The following is a 21671-nucleotide window of genomic DNA, read 5'->3' on the forward strand; positions in this document are numbered from 1 at the left end:
ATTTATATGGAAGGATAAGGATCTCCAAATAGCCAAAATCATCTTGAGAAAGAGCAAAGTTGGAGGACTCACACTTCCTGATTTTAAAAATGTACTACACAAATAGAGTGTTTATATATAGACCCTCTCATCTACAGACAATTGATCTTTGATAAAGCAGTCAATTCAATCCTTCTGGGACAAAGCAGCCTCTTCAATAAATGGTACTTGGAGAACAGGATATTCATACACAAAAGAATGAAAACGGATCCATATCTTACACCTAAACAAAAATTAACTCAAAATGGATCAAAGGCCTAAACATTAAAGATAAGATTATAAAACTTTTAGAAGAAAATGTAGGGAAATATCTTATAAAACTTATGAGGGCAGTTTCCTAGACCTTACACCCAAAGCATGAGCATCAGAGAAAGAAATAGATAAATGGGAACTCCTCAAAATTAAAAGGTTTTGTGCATCAAAGAACTTTGTCAAGAAATTAAAAGGCAGTCTACACATAGGAGACAATATTATTAAACTACATATCAGATAAGGGTTTAGAATCTAGAATATATAAGGAGATTCTTCAACCCAACAACAAAAAAGACAAACAACCCACTTGAAAAATGGGCAAAAGACATGAACAGACACTTCTCAGAAGAGGAAATACAAATGGCTAAAAAGGCACATGAAAAGATGCTCAACTTCATTGGCTATTAGAGAGATGCAAATCGAAAACACAATTAGATATCACCTGACATCCACTAGAAGGGCCATTATCAAAAAAAAAAAAAATGGAGAGAGGATGTGGAGAAAGAGGCACACTTATCCACTGTTGGTGGGAATGTAAAATGGTACAACCACTCTGGAAGGCAATTTGGCAATTCCGTAGGAAGCTAAATATAGAATTGCCATATGATCCAGCAATCCCATGGCTAGATATATATTCAGAGGACTTGAGGGCAAAGACACAAACAGACATTTGCACACCAATGTTTACAGCAACATTATTTACAATTGCCAAGAGATTAAACAGCTCAAATGTCCTGCAATGGATGAGTGGCTAAACAAGTTGTGGTATATACATATGATGGAATATTACACAGCTATAAGACAGAATAAAATCATGAAGGATGTAACAAAATGGGTGGATTCTGAGGACATATGCTGAGTGAAATCAGCCAGAAACCAAAAGACATATACTGCATGGTCTCACTAATGCAAACTAACATTAATGAGTGAACCTAGAGAATTGAAGTTAAGAACACAGATTATCAGGAGACAGAATAGGGTAGAGATTGGCAATTGGTACTGAAGGAATATAGATTGTTGAGCAGAATTGACTGTAAACATTCAGATATGGATAGCATGATACTACCTGCTTGTAGCACCATAAATAAGTACACTGAATGAAGCTGAAAGTGAATGTGATAGAGGGAGAAGGGCTGCAGGCATGTATGAAACCAGAAGGAAAATTAGAGGATAAAGACTGAGATGGTAAAATTTAGAAATGCTTAGAGTGGACAATGATAGGGATTAAATGTACAATTTAAAAAGTGTTTTGCAAAACAAACAAACAAACAAACAAAAAACGTATTACAAAGCTATAGTGGCCAAAACAGTAAGTGCATATAGACTAATGCAATCACACTGGAGGTTCAGAAATAAATCTTCATATCTATGGCCAATTGATCTTTGACAAGTTTGCCAAGTCCACTCAATTAGGAAATTGGTGCTGAGAAAACCGGATAGCTATAGGTAAAAGAATGAAGGTAGACCCCTACTTCACACGATGTTTGTATTATTCTGTAAACCCACAACTTCTCTAATAAAGAAAAAATGCAAAAAAGTATCACAACATAAATATAAGAGCCCAAACTATAAAACTCCAAGGTGAAAACATAGGGAAATATCTCCAGGACCCTGTGTTAGGCAAAAGTTTCATTGACTTTACACAAAAAGCATTAGCAACAAAAGAAAAAAATAGATAAATTAGACTTGATCAAAATTAAAAACTTTTGTGCAGCAAAGAACTTCACAATGAAAGTAGAAGGCCAACATACATGGGGGTGCAAGGGTAGTTCAGTGGTAGAATTCCTGCCTGTCATGTGGGAGATCAGGGTTCTGTTCCCCACCCGTGCACTTCCCAAACAAACAAGAAAATAAACAAGTGAAAAACCAAACAAAAATTCCACAAATGATGCTGCAATAAGGAGCTACTCACATGGAAAAAGAAGGAAATGTGACCCCCGCCATACAGCATACAAAAAACAAAGCCTACTTACAGAGTTGGAGAAAATATTTGGAAACCATATATCCAATAAAGGTTTAATATCCAAAATACAAAAAAGAAATGTTACAACCTAATAATAAAAGACAACCCAATTTAAAAATGGACAAAAGACTTTTCTTCAAAGAAGATATACAAATAACTTATATGCACATGAAAAGTTGCTCAACATCATTATCCATGAGGGAAATGCAAATCAAAACCACAATGAAATACCATTTCACACCCACTAGAATGGTTATTATTAAACTCTCTCTCACACACACACACATTGGAAAATAACAAGTGTTGGGGAGGATGTGGAGATATAGGAACACTTGTTCACTATTCATGGAAATGGAAAATGGTGCTGTCACACCAGAAAACAATGGTTCTTCAGAAAGCTAAATACACAATTACCATATGATCTGGCAATCTCACTTCTATACATATACCCAAATGAATTGAAAGCAAGAACTCAATCAGATATTTGCATACCAGTGCTCACAGAGGCATTACTCACAATTGCAGAAAGATGGGACAACTCAAATGTCCATCATGAATGGACAAACAAAATGTTTGTTTGTTTGTTGTATGGATACACATATCCATACAACAGAATATTATTCAGTTGTAAAAAGGGGTGAAATTCTGATACACATGACAACATAGATAAATCTTAAAGACATCATGCTGAGTGAAAAAAAGCAAATATTATATGAACTCACTTATATGAAATAATTAGAATATGCAAATTAGTAGAATTGGAAATTAGATGACAGGATCCAGAGTGAGGATAGGGAATGGGGAGTTAATGCTTAATTGGTACAGAGTCTCTGATGTGACGGAAGTAGCACAACATTGTAAATGGAATTAATACCACTGAATTGTTTATTTGAGTGTGATGAAAAGGAGATATTTTAGTTTGCATGTATGTTTTCAGAATAAAAAAATTTAAAAAACCACAGAACTCTACAACACAAACAGTGAACTCTAATATAAACTTTGGATTATAGTTAACGTGCAATTATAATAATACTGCTTCATCATTTGCAACAAAGTTACCACAGTAATGCAAATTGTTAATAATAAGGAGTAACTGTGGATGTGAGGGAAGGTGTACGGGAACCCTACTTTTTGCATGATTTTTTTTGTAAACCAACAACTTCTCTAATTAAAAAAAAATGACACAAAAACGTTAAGTCCAACATAAGGTACTTGGTCTTCATCATTTCTGTAGATAAGTTCTCCTTTGTTCCCATTCTGATATGTTCTCTCCTGGATCCTTTAACTCAAGGGTCTGCGTGCCCCCTGGGAGGCTGGGTTCCTGTATCTCACTTGAAGGGCTGGCTCAGCCAGGGACGTCCTTGAACGGAATGTGTGGGTTTGGATGACTATACTTCCCTGGAGCCACAGGATTTGTAATTCTCTTTCTTTTCTTTATTATTATCATTTTTTTGAATCTAGGTGGTTTTTCCACACTTTTAAGCAAATGGAAGTTGTGAAGCTGCCAAAAAACCCTCAAACGTCTCTCTCCTTGTAAGGATGCACTGCACCAAAGGGTAGGAAAGGAATTAGTCAGAAACCTCAAGCAATCAATGGCTGAATCAACCAGAAGGATATTACTGCCTGGTAGGCAGCCACTCAGTTCTAACTCAGCAGGGAACATCCAAAGAAGAAAGCACACTGTAGCTTCCTTGGCTGGTTGGAATAAACCAAACCCAACGCCTTCCTGTGTGAGTGAGTGAGTGAGTGAGTGGTGTGTGTATGTGTGTGTGAGACAGAGAGAGGATGTACTTTTCATTTGCATATGTGGCACTGATTTTTCTCTAGTGGAAAAACACTGCAAAACCTGAGAAAATAAAAGAGACTGTATCTTCATGCAAAGAAAGAAAAGGTGGTGGTAAATATTCACCACCTTTAGTGGCTGGTTTAGGCATCTACCTGCATAAAGACAAAGGTCCAGACATTCGCCTCCCCTTGGATGCAGTCTCCCCTCAGCCTTTGTGCACTTACCACCCAATGGAAAGAATCTGTTCACAGAACCTCTCGGAATTGTTAGAGTCTCCTCCTGTGACGTCTTATCCCTCCCTCCAGGCTAAAGAGACTGCTTGAGTGAGGAAGGATGCAAGAAAGCACATGCCACAAGCATGCGATCTTTCTCCAAGCAAATAGCTTGGTAAACCCCAAACAGCAAGCTCTGGAGCTTGTCTTCTGCATCTAAGGAGCAGCAACTGATCCCCAGACCCCACTCTTCCCCACACTCAGCTTCCGGGATGTCCCTCAGGATGGCATCTGCTCTGATTTAGATATGCTTGGCTCCACCGAACACCACAGTACTTCCCTGATTTTTACATCAAAGTCTGCCTCATTCCAGCCCAGTGTGTCTGTGTGTGCACGTGCTTGTGTGAACCGTGGAAACATATTTACATTTCATTTACTTAACTTGTATACTATAGTAACCAAACCATGTTGTCTCTAGTTTTCAACTCTAGAATCTCTTATGGAAAGTACACATAATACAACCTCCCCCCTATTTTACTTATTATTCAATGGGACAGAGCAGGGATTCTTGGCTTCTTGGCTTTCCCAACCGCAAATGCTGCGGTCTAAAAAATATTTACTAGGCTCTGTGACAAGCACCATGCAAGGAAGTTTCTCCCATCAATGTCTAACCTCTTTATAGTGTCTGAAATCTGTTAGAAAGAGATCTATCGCAAGATCTACACTCAGAGAGTCCTAACACAGTTCACCTATTGTGGAAGAGACTCAACTAGGGCCAGAGCCTCTACTGAGGTTTGCAACTTTTTTTCAATCATGAAGCAGCTCTTACATGCATCTAGTGAGTGACTCAATGTGGCTGTTAAAACTTGTACCTTCGGCTTCTTAGAGGTATGACTTTAAAAAGAGAAGAACCAAATACTATTCAATAGGTGTCCACTTAATTGGGCTGAGGTTTTGTTAGCTCAAGGAAATCACAGTAATAGGAAAGCCAAGAACTTGTTATTAATCTATACCGGCATTCCCAAGTTTGAAGAAAGGACTGGCCAGGTTAGTACCATTTCCTGATTGCCACAATCTGGGGAAAGATTTAGCCCTTACATTATGGAAAAAAGACTGGAGTAATTAGAGCCCAAAACATCAGCACAGAGAGTTACAGATAGACCCCAGAAGTGTGTCAACCAAATTCCTTTATTTCTCAGCCTTTTCTTCTAATTGTTGACCAAGAAGAAAGGACCTCAGTCTCCCTTCCTCAGACCTCCATCAATACCAAATAGTTGAGCCTATAATCAGCATTGCTCATGTTTATTAAATAATTACATTTTCCAGATGCAACTTGTGTGAAAATGCAAAGAGGAATGAAATTTTGAGGTCAGGATAATCTTAGGCAAAATCTCCAGTTCAAAAAAAAAAAAAAACAAAACCCAGAAAGATGGTTCCAATTTTTACATCCCCTGAAAGAAAGTTTCAAGGAATTAAGATAATTTTGCCTAAATACTCCTGGGGGTTGAAAGACTAGAGATGAATAATGATCTTCAAAACTATAAAATGTCTTCATTCCCAAGTACTGGTTTTGTTTTACATTAATATTATTAATATTAGTTGAGGCTGGACTTCAAGGAGTTTTGGGGTCTCAGGAGTATGGGGTGCACTTTACGGTAGGAAGTTGTAGATATGATTTTTTGGTAAGTTCTTCAAAGGAAATGAGTGGCTCTTTACCTGGAAATGACCTGGTGAGCCTAAGTGAACTCATGGGGTTCCATCTGCCCTGTGAATTTGTGGTGTTCTCTATTTGTTTCTCTATGGACAGGCAGATAAATGGGAAGTTATGGTAGGGGGTGGTGAGTTCTATGGAGGCAGGCTAGAACAGGGAGAGAGGGGGGAGGAAAAGAACTTGAAGGAGCCCTTGAACAAGGACAGTTAATTAAGGTCAAGAGGGCCATGTCCAGCACAGACACTCTCCCCAGGGACTACCTATTAATGGGAAACACCAGCCACGACCCATCTGGAGTCCAATGACCCTCATCTGAGTGAGTCATCAGCAGAGTAGGGTGGAACCAAGCGACCCACCCAAATGCACTGGGCACCGCCCTAGAGAGAAGGGAGGCCTGAACAAGGAGGGGGAGGAGGAATAAGTAAAGTTAATCTATGAAAGCAAATGTCTCCACATTGACTATGGCCTCTTGCCTTCCTCACCTTTGTCTTTGCGAGAGTACCAGCATGGCCTCTTATACGTGTATCTAATAAATTTTCTGGTTGTTTACTCTATGCTGTGCTGTGCCCTTGAATTCTTTCTCGTGGCATGGCCAAGAACCTGGAAGCTGAAATTCAGAGACACTATGGTAGAGTGTGCACCTCTGAGGGTTTCTGAGCTAGGCTGAAGGTGCCGGAGAGATTTCCAGGAGAGGGTGGCCCCGTGAGAGCACTCAGGGAAAAGCTGGAGAAAGTCTGGGGAGGAGCTGGGGAGCCAGCAGAAGTGAAATGGGAAGCACTGGCTAGCACATCTTCCTTCTTCCACAGTCTGCTCATCGCTTTGTGTAGCAGGGACCTGGGGAAGAGAAGGCAATGGGGAGAGAGGAGGCTGGAGAAAAGGCCAGTTTGTGAGGGCTGGGGTGGGGGAAGGGGGGGCATGCTGAAGGGTCCAGCTTAACTCTAGAGGCAGTGAAAAAACACTGAAGAGCAAGCCCAAGTAAATCAAGGCCAGCTTGTGACCCCCTGAGAGCTGGTTTTTTCAAGGTGTCTCCAAAAGCCTTTATGTAGGAGTTAAGTATGTTTTCACGGAAGTCATTTGCAAAATGCCAAAGTTGGGTGGGGGCAAGGGGAGTGGGGTATAATCTTGCTAGGTAACAGACTTCCTTAAAAATCCAGTTAAGACTCCCTCCCTAAAGCCCACGCATTCCGGTGGGAAGGGGGTCCTGGAAGTGACGATACTTACACTGTCATAATTTTGTCCCTGCTGTAAAACAGTTTTAAGCAGAGAATCCAGTTTACGTTAAATAAACCTCTCTGATGGCAACGCAGGAAAAAAAAAAAGAAAAAGCAAATGAAACTTTTGGGGAACACTATAGAGGAATTGGAGAGATATAGACTATGGTTCCCCTACGGGTGGGATATTCCAGGTAATGCAAGCACGGAGGATTAGTTACCCCATATTAAAGATGCAGAGAAGACCCCTTCCCTTTCATGTTGTCCTAACACTCACGGTTGTGGGTATCAGAGGAGATGGGAGACCCCTTGCTGGAGTAACCCCAGAGCATCCTTTGCACTGGGTAGCAAAGGAATTCCGTTAAAAAAATCCCAGAGCAAAAGTTTCTGAGTTTAACCCCCAAGCAGCTAGTGTGCTCTCCCCCAGCTGCCTTGCGTAGCGAGATTTGGGAGGCAGGAAGGGACTGGCCGCTAGAGGGGGCGCTGCCTCCACCCCGCGCAGACGCCGTGAGCGACTGCGAGATGTGGGAGGGATGTCCGTGGGTGAAAGACCTGTTAACCCGAGGTGAGTGCTGTGTCCGTGACTGTCTAAAAACACAGGGAATCACGGACATCAAACCGTTTATTGATGACCAGGGAGGGGAACGGAGAGGCGGGAAAGAAAGACAACATACAAAATTCTAATAGCACTGGAAAACAAGGTAGCGTGCTTGGTAGGAATTTCCCCAGGCGGCCAGAAGTGCACGTTTTAGGTCGGAAAACCTGCAGGAGGGCATGGGTTCCTCTTTTAAAGGCCCTTTCTGGAATAAGTGTGCACCAGGTTGGCTCTGATGCAGAGGCAGTGCTGCAGGGCAGCTCCCTGGATCCCAACAGGGAATTCTGGGTGCCGTTTACCCTCTAGGTTAGGACCCAGGAGCTTGAGCTTATCTCTCTAGCTGGGCAAAGGGGCCTGCAAGCCCACACCATTTCCCACTCTATGTAGCTGGGAGAGAGCGTTTAGAGATCTAGATAGAGGCTGAATCTGGGCTGGCACCTGGGTGCGGGGCATGGGGCCCTTGGGCTCCGCGGGGTTCTGAGGACTCACGGTTGGGTGGGGTGGAAATGTTCCTGATGCTTGCTCTCCTATCCAAGGTCTGAGCAGCCTACTGGCTCAGTTTACCAGGAAACATATACCCCTTTTATTCCTGGATCCACGTCTAAGTTTCATTTTGATTGGAAAAGAACACAAATAAAATTATAACTGGATTTCATCCTCACACCTAATTACCCTCTCTACAAGCTACCCCACCCTTAATTAAAGAGAAGAAATAACGGGCACTTGGATAATGGAGCCCCCCACCTCCACCCTCAGCTCTGTGTCCCCTCTGACAATGCATACCCTGCTCTGACTGCTCTCTTGGAAAAGGCTGGTTATTCAGCAGGACTCCCCACAGACAGCCACGGTACCTAAAGCGGCCCCTGTGGTCTTCCTGCTGCAGCACAGATGCAATGTTATTGCTTTTGTGCATCAGCGGGAGCAAGAAAGCCCTTCCTGTTGACAGATCCGTCATGCCCATGATGAATTGCACCTCCGTGAGGGTACTGCAGTTGTGGATTTCACTTCTACCCGAGGGTTCACCCCCAGGTCTCCTGGCACTTTAGAAAATGAACTACTATAATTCCACCCTTATCAAACAGCCTTCCACAGCCTGTCCCCGTTTCACTCTAATTTGGCCGCTGGCTTTGTCACTCAGGAAGCCAGCCAGGGTGAGCCACGTCGGCTCCTCCCTGTGGGAGCCAGACCTGCAGGAGCAAGGGAAGGGCTCCTGGCTGGCTGGGTCTTACAACACAGGAGGAGTCTGGGGTGGGAAGACTGGCTGCAGTCACAGAGGGACCTGGCAGAATTAGAGCTGTTCACAGATTTGTATTTTCTCATTGAGCAACGGAAATGAATGCTATTCAGCTTGACTGGTCCATTGTCTCTGATTTTGCCCTGATTCTCTCGAAATCATCGTACCATCTTCTGTCCTATAAATGGAAAAATATGGTCCTTAGTGTTGTGGGGGATTTATAATTTATCATGGTTTTTTTTTTTTTTTTTTTAATCTTACACCATTTTTCAGGTTATCTATTGCCGTGTAAAAAGCTACCCTAACACCTGGTGGACTTAAAACAAATAACCAATTTTTATAACTGCTTTCTGTGGATCAGAAATGTTGGTAGGGCTCAGGATGGGGGTGTGGTATTCTGCTTCCCGTGGCATCAGCTGGGGCCAGTTTGGTGGTATTCACCTGGCAGCTATGCTGGGCTGGGGGCACATGGCGACTTCACTCGTATACTTGTTCCGCTGGCAGAGACAGAGGCTAGGGTCACTTGGGCGCCCTCCTACCCTAAGAGTCTCAAGGCCTCACCATGTGATCTCGCTAGCAGATAGAATCCAAGTTCCCAGAATCCAAGGCCAGTGCTGTCACTCCCTCTAAAGGTTGGTCTCCAAAGCAGCAGAGCATTCCTTCCACCATGCCTTAGTGGCCAAAGTGGTCCCAACCCACCTAGATTCAAGGGAAGGGGAACAGACCCCGCCGCTCCCTAGGGAGAATGTCAAGTAATTTGCAGCCATCTTTAATCTGCCACCAGGCTCAATTTAATGATGGAAGGGATTTCTCTCTGGTGGATGATAGATATTTGTCTTGTTCCCAGCACATGCCTAAGAGAAGCCTTCTCTTTCTATCCTTCAGAACAACTCTGGGGGCCAATCTATCAGGAACTATTTTGAGGCCATTTGAGGAGGTGCATGTAATATAGTGATCAGGATACAAGCAAAACCAAACAACGTGCCCTTAATACTGATCTAAACTGAGAACAATCTTCTGCCTTTTCCCCAGTCTGGGTTATCTGGGTAACCTTATCTCTGTTGGTCCTCTCAAGCCATAAATTGGGTTTGGGGATAATAACTGCTATTTGCTTTGTATTCCTAGTGTATAGAACGTCCCTTTCAAGAAGTGTCACATAGCTTGGCCACTGATCCATTAAGCCATGTTTCAGAGGTGATTCTTTACCTTTCCTTTCACTCACTCAACAGATGTTGACTAAGCCTTTACTATATGGTGATTATGACGTGATCTTTCCTTACTCTCCTAAGATGCATTCTGATATCTCTCAGAGCTTCAGGCTTTGGGTCACTATGGTTGGGCCTAGAATATCAGTAAAGGCAGGGAACTTTCTTGGCAGAACCCTAAGACCCAGCCTTTAGGAACTATTTGGGGAAAATGTAACTCTTACTAGCTGAACAATCCTGGCAGATGGCAAGAGAAAATTCTGTCTCATAATACAAGGGTCAGAAAGTACTTTTTAAACCCAGTGCACCTAAAGACCTTATTTCTGATAGGTGGACCTTATTTATGATGGGGATTTAGAAGACACTTCTCCCACAAGCTTGAGAATGTCATACTGTGGGCCTCTGTCAGGTGACATGGGCCATGGGTTTGCCTGGAAGTTTCACTCTAAATACTGTTGAAGTTCTGTGACAAGGCTAAAAAATCCCTGTTTGACCGAAGATTCTTGCAAATTATTTAAATAGGATGCAAATGCATGGTCTGCTCTGAGCCCCAACAGCTTTCAATTTTTGTATTTTCAGAACAGTAGGGCCTGCCATCAGTTCACTTGGAGTTCAAGCCAAGATGTGCCTGTCCCTGACATTTGTTCATTCTTTATGCAGGTAACATTTTGGAGAATTTTTAAAAGAAGTCATCTTTGCACTCCATTCCCTACCACCCTCCAAAACAATTTTTAAAAATATTTCAGACATTTGTTGCATGTATAATAGCTGGAACATGACTAACTTATTTCCTACTGCCTGAATTTCCATGTTGGATTTTATAATCCCTCACTCTAGCAGTCCATTGTCTATTTCTTTGTTGATATTTCAAGGGCAGGAATTGTCTATTTGCTCTGACCTGGTGGGATTAGACTCAGACTCACAGGAGTACACGCAGATTCTGTCAGGTAGTTGAGCCCAGTGCTGTTGGAACAAATAGTGAGGATCAAGCCCAGAGGATGACAAAGGAGAGAGTGAATGCAGAGAGAGAGATGGGCTCTTCCCTTTGAATCCATTTCCCCTCTTTTGCAGCATGAGTCCTGAACACAGGACTTATTGCTGACAGATGTCCCACCTTCTCGGCTTGCCTGAAAACAAAACCACAAGAATCCAGTTTAGTGCATTGTGGGTGGTATGCTTTCTGTACAGTTGCAGATACCTCCCAAATTCAGCCCAAACAATCACAGACACACTTCCACATTATGTCTAGTTCATGGAGAAAGAAGAGAGAAGAAGGTAAGGGGAATAAAGGAAGAAGCTGGAAAGGAAAGCAAAAGGTGCAAAGAAGAATGTAGAATGTGGTAGAATGGTAATTGGCCTTCCCAAATCTCTTTACTTTTCCTTCCTGGGCACAAGTCTGTCCCACCAGAAACTGTATTTCCCAGCCTCCAAAGCAGAGCCTTAAGACTTAATTCTCATCAATGAAATGTGAGCAGAATTGATGTGTGCAACTTCTACTTTCACTAGCTTAAATGTGTCTCAGCTGGCCCCGGATTTTCTCCTTTTTCTCCCTACCATCTGGAAGGCTGACTAAGGGGCAACCCTGTCTTGACCATGTGGAACTGCAAAATGAAAGGAGCTTGAGTCCGTGAGTGAGCTTGTGGAATGAGCTGTTGTGTTTGGGCAAGGCTGATGCTGGACTGCTACATGAGAAAGAGATTATCATATTTAAGTTCACTGTATTTTATTATTATTATTATTATTTTTGCATGGGCAGGCTCCGGAAATCAAACCTGGGTCTCTGGCATGGCAGGCGAGAATTCTGCCACTGAGCCACCGTTGCACCTCCCTAAGCTCACTGAGTCTCCTTGTCGAAGCACACACAGCTACAGTTTGTGAAGACGGAAAGAGAGAGAGAAATAATGAAACAACTGTGGAAAGAAAAGATGACACTAAAAATAGTAAGGGAGAAGTAGGGAAAAAAGTAACCCAGGGACATGAGCGATGGGAGGGGCCAGCTACTGAGAGGTGACTGGAAAATTGTAAAATTTCTGCAAACTTCTCTCTTGTCACCACGCTTGAAGTGGGTCTTACCTGACAACCACGTCCTCTTCTGTGATGTTTTTGAGCAAAATGGTTTCCAGAGCTTTGCCCTTTACCCAAGTGTCTTAAAAGGGTAAGGACTACCAAATTAGAAGCATTAGTACTAGTACCAGTCCCAGTTTAATTCATCAATTGGAAGTATGAATCAATGGTTTGCAGAGTAATGAACACCCATTTCTGAGTGTGATCAACAAGAGTTAAATGACCACTTCTCATCGTTGTTGAAAATGGGATTACTATGTTGAGTGGCCATTTGAATAGATCATTTCTAAGGATATCACCCAACTTTAAGAGTTTCTTGGAAAATTTCAAGTTCAGAAAAGTCGAGTGCCTACTTAAGTGAATATTTTTTGTTTCACCTCATGTTCACTTGGGCAGTGAACTTCAAACACTTATCAGCTCTTACATCTTGCCTTTGTACATTCCCAATAATTGAATTTAACTTTCTCCCCATGTAAATCACACCAGGAATTGCCTTTTTCCTGGGTACTATAATAAAATACTGGTTTCTTCTAACTTTAAATACAGTAGAAACCTCAGGTATGCTGCTTGACAGGTCAAGACTAGCTTGCCTTGCCAATGCAGTGCATTTTTAGATTTGTTAGGAGGTCCCATTCATGAAAATATGTTTCTCACTAACATAATTATAGATGCCTGAGATGCCTGAAATTCAACCATTCGTGTTCATTCCTTTGTACTACCCATGGTCCTCTCTAAGCAGTTCTTTCTAAAAAAATGCAATCACCCATTGACAGGTAACAAAATAAATGTGCATATAGGAAGCCCGGGGAAAGGGGGAATGTTTTAAAGAGGAAGCTGGCAGTGAAAATAATCTATTTTATTCATGACCCAAGATCACACAGCCGTTGTGTCTGCTGCTAGTGTAGGAGAGAAGCACAAGGTCCAGGGCCCCTCTGTGGTATTTATTCTGCTCACTCCATGACGTCTGAGTGCAGTCATATCCCAGACCAATACGTGGTAGAAAGCTGACAGTAATACCCAGCCAAGATGGCCAGCTGGCCTGCTTGGCTTGGCCAGACCTCCCTCTCCTTGCCTGGAACAGCCCTAGGCTCTGGATCCCCACAAATAATCTTTAGCTCTCGGTGCTCTACCAGTTGGCCAGGCCAGCTCTTTTCATTCCTTTTGTACACAGGTCATCTGAGGGGAATGGAGACTCAGGACCGTTGGTTTTTGAGTGGGTGGAAAGGGAGGGCTAGGCTAGGTGTGAAACCAGAGACTGTCTGGAAGGTGCAAGCTTAGATGGAGGGCCTGAATAACTTGAAATGACAGAAGGTCACCAGACAATTGGCAGAGGGTGAGGGAGGGAGGGTGAGTAGAGAATAAAGAGGAGAAAGACAGAAAACAAGCTTCTGTTCTTGCCGTATTGCCATGTGCTTATGTACAGATAATGCGATTCAAACTTAGAAAATGTTTACTTATACATTTTATGGTACTTATGAACTCTCTGTCATGATATTCCTCAGTCTCCAAGGTTTCCTTATACTGGAGAGGAATTTGGTTTTATTCCCAGTCTCTTTGCATAGGATAGAGTGAAACTATGATTTCATACTAGGCTGCAGTTGCCTTGAGCAGAGAAATAAGCATATATATTCCTGAGAAAAGGGAATGTAGCTTTCCTAGAGAAGCAGGAAAGAGAGGGGGGAACATAAGGAATCATAACAGAGCCTTGCAACCACAGAAGGGAACAAATAAGGCTTAGTGAGAACTTTTCAATATCTAGGCTGAGATGAGGGAAAGAGCAGTCCACCATGATACCACACCAGAAGGGTTTCTCCACGGATCAGGTGCTGTTATGCATTTAAGACGCTGAATTGAATGCATGGGACTCTCATGAGCTTGGTTCTGAAACTTGGCTCACTGAGGTGGGCTTGTTACTGGGTTAGTTACTGGGAAGACAACTGCAGTTTAGAAGCGTGGCCGCACATTCTGCCTTATAATTTTTTACATGCCAGCTTAAACTTCTTGTTACCCTACAGAATTTAAATGAATATGGATTTTCTCCTTGAGGGAGATTTTGGAATTATTACTACAGCACACCCTAGCTGATCCTGACTAAGAGAGTACTCAATAAATTTTGTTAAATGTATATAACAAAAGGGCTCAGGGGATGAGCTGGGACCCAACATCATGAGACTGAGAAAGCCTTCGTGACCAAAAGGGGGAAGAGAGAAATGAGACAAAAAAAAGTTTCAGTGAAAATGAGAGATTTCAAATAGAGTTAGGTGGTTACCTTGGAGATTACTCTTTGCATTACATAGATATCCCTCTCTAGTTTATGGTGTATTGGAGTGGCTAGAGGAGAAGTGCCTGAAACTGTTGTACTTTGTTCAAGTAGCTTTGATTCTTGAAGATGATTATATAACTATATAGCTGTTTCAGTGAAAACCTTGTGTCTGATGCTCCTTTTATACAGGATTTGAACAGATGACTAAAAAAATAAGGATAAAAAATAAATAAATAATAGGGGGGATAAAGGGTTGAAAACTGATTAGATTGAAATACTAGTGGTCAATGAGAGGAAGGGGTAAAGGGTATGGGGTGTATGAGCTTTTTCTTTTTTCTTTTTATTTCTTTTTCTGGAGTGATGCAAATGTTCTAAAAATAGTCGTGGTGATGAATACACAATTATATGATGATATTGTGAGCCATTGATTGTATGCTATGTATGGACTGCATGTGTGTGAACATTTCTCAATAAAAATATTTTTTAAAAAATGAATGAACAAATGAAGTGTCTAGGCTGAATGACAGTAGTAGAACTACTGAAGAGACTTCTATTTGAAGGAGCCTCTTTATTGTCCACAGGTTTTTGTTTTTTCTACTTTCTTGTTCTTAGTTTTCTTTTGTCTTCCTTAACTGTACTCTAAGTTCTTTCAGGGAAAGAGCTAAGTGTTGGACACAATAAATACCTTCAAAATGTATTAATTATCTGCTATATTTCAGGCACTGTGTTAGAATTGGGCATACAAAATTAGAAGAACATGGTCCCTGCCTTGGAGAATTCACACATTCTACTAGGAGAAGTAGGGGAGTAGCCAATTGCAATATAAGGAATACCATAATAGTTGCCAGAAGCAGACAACAGATGCACAGAGAAGAGGACCCGATTTGGGGCTGGGAATTCCAGGCCAACAGAATTGCATATGACAAGGCATACAGATAAGAGAGAGCAGGACATGTTCAAGAAACCACAATGATTAATTACCACTGGACTAAAGAACAGGCTGCAAAGTAAAAGATGATTCTAGAAGGGTGTGTAGAGGCCAGATCATGAAGACCTGTCATGCCTCCCTAAGGGGTTTGAGCTACACTGGGTACATAATGGCTGTGAGGTATGTGGAGGACATGCTGACCTCACTAGTCAGAGGCTTGTGATTTGAAACCATCTAACATCTCTGTTAAGGTGAGGGGGAGCTATTGAAGCATTAGCAGGGAATTCATGATAAGAATTTCACCAGAGAGAGATCACACTGGTTGTGTGTGAAGAACGGATTAAAGGGGAGAGAGAGTGGAGGCAACATCGGTCAATGGTTGATGGGTGGCCCAGGCAAAGGATGACCAACTGTTCTGTTGACCTAATCGCTTTGGGTTTCTCACCAACAGAAAGTTATGTGAAGCTCTGCTATCTCCTTCATTACAGTATTTTTGGAACGTACCCATCTTGACAACCACACTGCGGCCCTTCCTGTTCCAGATAAATACATCAGCTTGATTTAGAATGATCAGAGTCGTGCCTCCTCATCTTCTGGTCCCTCAATTCTCAAATGCTGCAGAGCTTCTTGGAATGTCTGTTGGAGGTTGGCAGAGATTTTCAGTGGGGCTGTGGATGGTTCCATGACCTCTAGGCTGCCTGCTCCAAAACAGACACTTGACGAAACTCAATAGATTTTAGAATTTTCCAAACTCCTTTCTCTTTCCCTGTTTCTGTCATCTATGTGCAATATAAAACACAATCATTTTAATAGATGGCAGAATTTCATTACTCATGGAATATTGAGTTATTTTCAGAAGTATTTTACAAAGATTTTTAAACCTATTATCATAAGGGGAACTGGCATTACTTGGACTTATGTAGAGTTTTTTTTTTATATCAGAGTAGAAGTGACTCTTAAAACAAATCACATAGCTTTCCATCTTTTCTCTATTTTTGTTGCACATTGAATAAAAAAACAAATTCCAGATGGATTAAATAATTAAATCATTGCATTCCTCAGATAAAAACACTGAACTGGATTCTGCTTTTAGCCTACTACATGCCCAGATTAGAGTCATGAGAGAACTAGAGGATTAAACAATCATTATTGGTGTGTACTTGTGATTGTTATGTTTAAAAGGATGGTAGAAAAGAAAGTTTTTGGGGTATCAGATAATCTCTTGAACTTGTGCAGAGCTTCAATGTGTATTCCAAACAAAATACAACCACTCTGTCCTTGAATACTGTATGCATATGTCCAGTGTGGCTCAGGGTTGCTAGAGATGGATTTAGCCAGTTTCACAAACTTGCTTTAGGAGAGAAACCCCAGGGGAGAGTCCAGGGGAGGAAAAAAAGGGCATTCCTGTCCTCCCAGCACCTCACATCAGCCCCAGGGCCAGGTCTAGGACTGGCCTGAGAACCCTTTCTGTCTTCTTCTTCTTGCCCAAAGATGGCAAATGTTCCTGGCTCCAGAGCTCACTTTGGCACATTTCCTCCCTCCCAGCATCATGTCCTGGCAGCATAGCTCAGTTCTCCCACCATTGCCACGGAAAAGCATAAATCAGGTCCTTTGGAGAGGGAGGGCTTGGGGCCAAGGCATTTACGCCCCCTGGGGCTCCCTTCTGTCACCCCTCCTGTTCTGCACTGCGACACCCCAGCTTGGAGCCTACTGCCTGGGGTGGGGGCTTCCTAATTTGACATGTGGGGGCTGTACTCTTTTTAGTTTTCCTGAAGGCTTGCAGCTGGTGGCTTGTAGTGTCCAGGGGAGATGCTGGTGCAGGGGAGCTGAAGAGGACTGTTAGGGCAGGATGTGGAGTGCTGCTAGCAGTCTCTGCTGGCAGCTCAGCCAGCAGGTCCATAGCTCAGCCAACAGCAGCTGTGTGTAAGAACCAGCAGAAAGGTGGAAGGCAGATAGGGAGAACTGAGAGGGAGCTTACACATGGCAACCACTGGTGTTGGGGATATTTTATACTTTAGAAAGCACTTTCACATTTGCCATCTATTCATGTCCTTATACTAACCTGGGAGGTAAGCATAATTAACTTCATAGATGATGAAATTGAGGCTTAAAAGCAACCTCAGTTCTTGCCCCGATTAAGTAAGTGGAGTAAGTGCTACAGAGCTCCATACCCCATAGAAGCTTTGAACAACCAGTGAGAACTGGAAGAAACCCCTTTCTTAAAGCTCCAGAAAACAGTTAAATGACTGCAGGGTGAGCACAGAATCAAGAAAAAAATCTGCAAAATAGGGATAGGATCTTGTGGTGTTGTTATCTCTCGCCCTTCTCTGCCCTCTTACAGAGCTGGCTTGTGTTCCCAGTACGGATCCCTGGGCCCAGTTCAAAGGAAGCAAAGTAACATCTGTGTGTATAATGGGAGCATATATATCTGGCCCAGTCTGTCTGGTGGAAGACTGAGGGACTCATTGTCCCAGAACTTTCCTGAATGTGGAAGGCAGCTCATGGAACTCTCCTATAAACCTCTGTGGAATAGCAGTCAAGTCATGTTGTCTGTGGCAAAGGATTGCTGGCTATAGGACATATGGTACAGTGCCCAGGACTATGACTATTTCCTAGGGAAGAGAAGATATTTGGAACTATGCAAATAGAGGAATTCCTAGGGCTACAGAGCAGCTCCTATGCTTTGGCTTATAGCTACTCTCTAAACTCATTGTACAGATAAGTCCTGAAGAACAGCACTTGCACAGGTCAATCTGCAAAGACTGAGAAAGGTGTTTTCTTTTATCCTCCTCCTCCTCTTCCTCTTTTTCCTCCTCCTTATTCTTATTCATCATCTTTTTTTTTTTGCATGGGCAGGCACCAGGAATCGAACCTGTTATCCAGCATGGCAGGCGAGAACTCTGCCACTGAGCCAAACCATGGCCTGCCCCTTATTCATCTTCTTTTAACTCCTGGCATTCAACAAAAGCTCTATAAAAACATTAGGTGAATACAAACTTAAGGAGCAGATGCCACAGAGTCTAAATTCCAGTGATAACACATTAAAAATATCAAAATGTTCAGGTTTTGTTTTCTGAACACTTGAGTGTAGGTTGTAAACATTATGGTCCTTAAATACTTAACACTTAATACTGTCATCTAAATATCCTAAGAACAATGATACTCACTTTGTAACTATTTTAAATGCAATTATCAAGTGTTAAAATAGTTTATAAAATGTACAAAGAAGCAGTAAGCAATGCCCCAGACAAGAGAGAAAATTAAAGCATTAGAAATATCAATAACAAGGACTAGACCTGGGACATAAAAACAAAGAGTTTAAAAAGTTGGCCCTGAATATTCTCAAAGAGTTAAAGGAAAACATGGACAAAGAATTAAGGAAAATGATAGATGAACATGAGAATATCAATACGGAGATGGAAATTATGAAATGGAACCAAACAGAGCTGAAGACCACAGTAACAAATTAAGAACTCCTTAGAAGTGTTCAACAACAGGTTAGAGCTGGCAGAAGAAAGAATCTGTGAACTTGGAGATTAGACAATTGAAATCATTCCATCGGAGGAGCAGAGAGAAGAAAGAATGAAGAAAAGTGAGCAGAGTCTGAGGAACCTGTGGGATATCATCAAGTATGCACAATGTGGAAGTTCCAAAAGAAGAAAAGAAAAAGGAACAGAGCAAGTATTCAAATAAATAATGGCTGAAATTTTCCCAAATTTAACAGGAGACTTGAATTTACACAGTCAACATGCTCAACAAACTCCAAACATGATAGACCCAAATAGACCCACACCAAGACACATTGTGATCAAATTAAGTGCCAAAGATAAAGAGTGAATCCTGAAGTCTGTCAGGGGGAATTGATATGTCACATACAAGGAAGCCCATAATAAGGCTAATCAGAAACCATGGAGGCATAACAGCACTGAGATGACATATTTATAGTGCTGAAAACAAAAAATTGCCAACCAAGAATTCTTATGTCTGGCAAAATTGTCTTTCAAAATTTAGAGAGAGATTAAGACATTCACAGATAAACAAAAGTTGAAGGAGCTTGTCCCATTAGACAGGCCCTACGAGAAATGCTAAAGAGAGTTCTACAGGTTGAAAGGAAAGGATGATAAGAACTACATAAATGTGGGAGGAAGGAGGGTTATAGGGTAATATACCATTGAAGTTAAGTTGGTATCAAAGTAAACAAGATTGTTATAGGTTTAGGATTTTAAACTTAAACTCCATGGTAGCTATAAAGAGTCAGAAATTAGAGTATTAGGTTGCCAGGGGCAGGGATGGGGGTTATTGCATAATGGGTATAGGGTATCTGTTTGCAGAGATAGGAAAGTTTGAAAAATGGAAGGTGGTGAAGGTGCCACAATATTGTAAATGTGATTAATCCAATTGAATGGTACACTTAGGAGTGGCTGAGATAGGAAAGCTTATGTTGTATATATGTCCCCACAACTAAAAAAAATAAAAAAGAATGAAAGAGCAACTAAAAAGACAATGACAATTAAATGGCATACATAACCCAGGTGATTTCCAGCAAGGGAGGGGAAAAGGCTCAAAGGGACATAATAGAGGCATAAGGAAAAAAATTGGAATATATATTGTAAGCTTTATATCAAAGTTAAATTTCTTGAACTTGATAATTGCATTTAAAATAGTTACAAAGTGAGTATCATTGTTCTTAGGATATTTAGATGACAGTATTAAGTGTTAAGTATTTAAGGACCATAATGTTTACAACCTACACTCAAGTGTTCAGAAAACAAATTGATAAAAAGATTGAATAGATAGCTGTTAGATGATGATGATGATGATAGATAGATAGATAGATAGATAGATAGATAGATAGATAGATAGATAGATAGATAGATAGATAGATAATAAAATGTGATATGGCAAATGTGGTAAAAATGTTAAAATTGGTAGATCTGGGTATCTGGGGAGTGAGGTAGGGGTATGTTGGAGTTTTCCATATGGGGTTTGTATCACGTCTGTAAGTGTCCTGCAAGTTTTAAATTACTTCAAAATAGCAAATTAAGAAAGAAAGAGGGAAAAGAAACCCAGGTAAATAAGAGGTGGAACCAGGGATTGAACCCCAATCTTCTGATTCAAAATTTCATGCTCTACAAATTTTCACCTTCTAGGCTTCTCTGATAATTCTTTTGATCCTCCTTTTTCAAGTTTTTCCCCTTGCAGCCTCTTTCTAAGGTGAAAATCACACTCTCACCACCCTTCAGGATTCAGGGCTCTCACACCTTGTCTGCCTCTCCCCTGTAAATACCTGTTCCTGAACCACATCAGAAATTCATTCAGACTGAAGTGTGGATTCTTTGGCAATGTACCCCAATTAGAAAGATTTATAATTTAGGTAGCAGGATTTGTCCTTCACAGAAAGGGTGGAACACTAATGAGAGCATGTCAAGCATAAGACAGTAATATTTCTGAGGGAACTGAGGTCTTCCTCCCAGACCATGCCTAGGTTAATTGCTTCTCTGCCAGTACTAAAGATGACCTGGCGACTAGTTTCGAGGATGGTGGAGAATAGCTACTCTTCTTTCCCAGCAGGGATCAAACAAAGGGAAGAACCAAAAAGCTTGGACATCAGTAAGAAGAAAAGTTGCTAGTACTATACAATTAAGCTTGCCAAGAACTAAGAAGAGTCTGTAGATTCCTCCATGGCTCATGGGACACTCTGGAAGCTTCAGCAGGTATCTGAATCCAAAAGTCATGGCCAGGACTACAGTATGCTCCATTCTGCTCTCTGCTTCATTTACTTAGCTCCACAGACAGATTTTAGAGAGCCTCCCCAAGACCCAAAGGCTTTGTCTAGGATGACTTCCTTCATCACCTGCTCATTCCCTTCCTGCACTACACTGCCTCTCATTCCTTACCCACTTCTATCCAGCCTCAGAGATTGAAGAGACTGGATCAGAGGAATTCCAGGGGGTACAGGAGCCAGGGAATGCTTCTCTAGCCTGAGTGATGATGTCAAAGGATCTACCAGCAGAACTGGTTGCTAGGCAAACAATGGGGACCTGCTTCTTTCCCAGCTGCCCCCTCTTTTTTTCTGCCATGTTTTCCAATGTGCTAACTTCAGTCCTCACTGAAAGATACTGAACACTAAACAGGAGAACAGTCAGTCTGTGGTGAGGGGCAGAATCTGGTTCTTGTGAGGCTTGTGGGCTGTCCTACCTGAATGGGG

The 21671-nt window shown here is 41.8% G+C and overlaps 1 long non-coding RNA gene across 2 annotated transcripts; it reads right to left on the minus strand.

Moving 5' to 3' along the window:
- Positions 1-9067: 9067 nt before the first annotated feature.
- On the minus strand, positions 9068-21457 carry LOC143689740 (uncharacterized). 2 transcript variants are annotated; one of them, XR_013178905.1, is made up of 4 exons: positions 21361-21457; positions 15968-16099; positions 11132-11335; positions 9068-9181 (listed from the first exon to the last, which is right to left on the minus strand). It is a non-coding gene; the product is annotated as an uncharacterized LOC143689740 (long non-coding RNA). The 2 variants fall into 2 exon arrangements; XR_013178906.1 differs by having other exon boundaries at positions 11107-11335.
- Between the last annotated feature and the right edge of the window lie 214 nt (positions 21458-21671).

Source organism: Tamandua tetradactyla, chromosome 7 (assembly GCF_023851605.1).
Source record: "Tamandua tetradactyla isolate mTamTet1 chromosome 7, mTamTet1.pri, whole genome shotgun sequence".
NCBI lineage: Eukaryota > Metazoa > Chordata > Mammalia > Pilosa > Myrmecophagidae > Tamandua > Tamandua tetradactyla.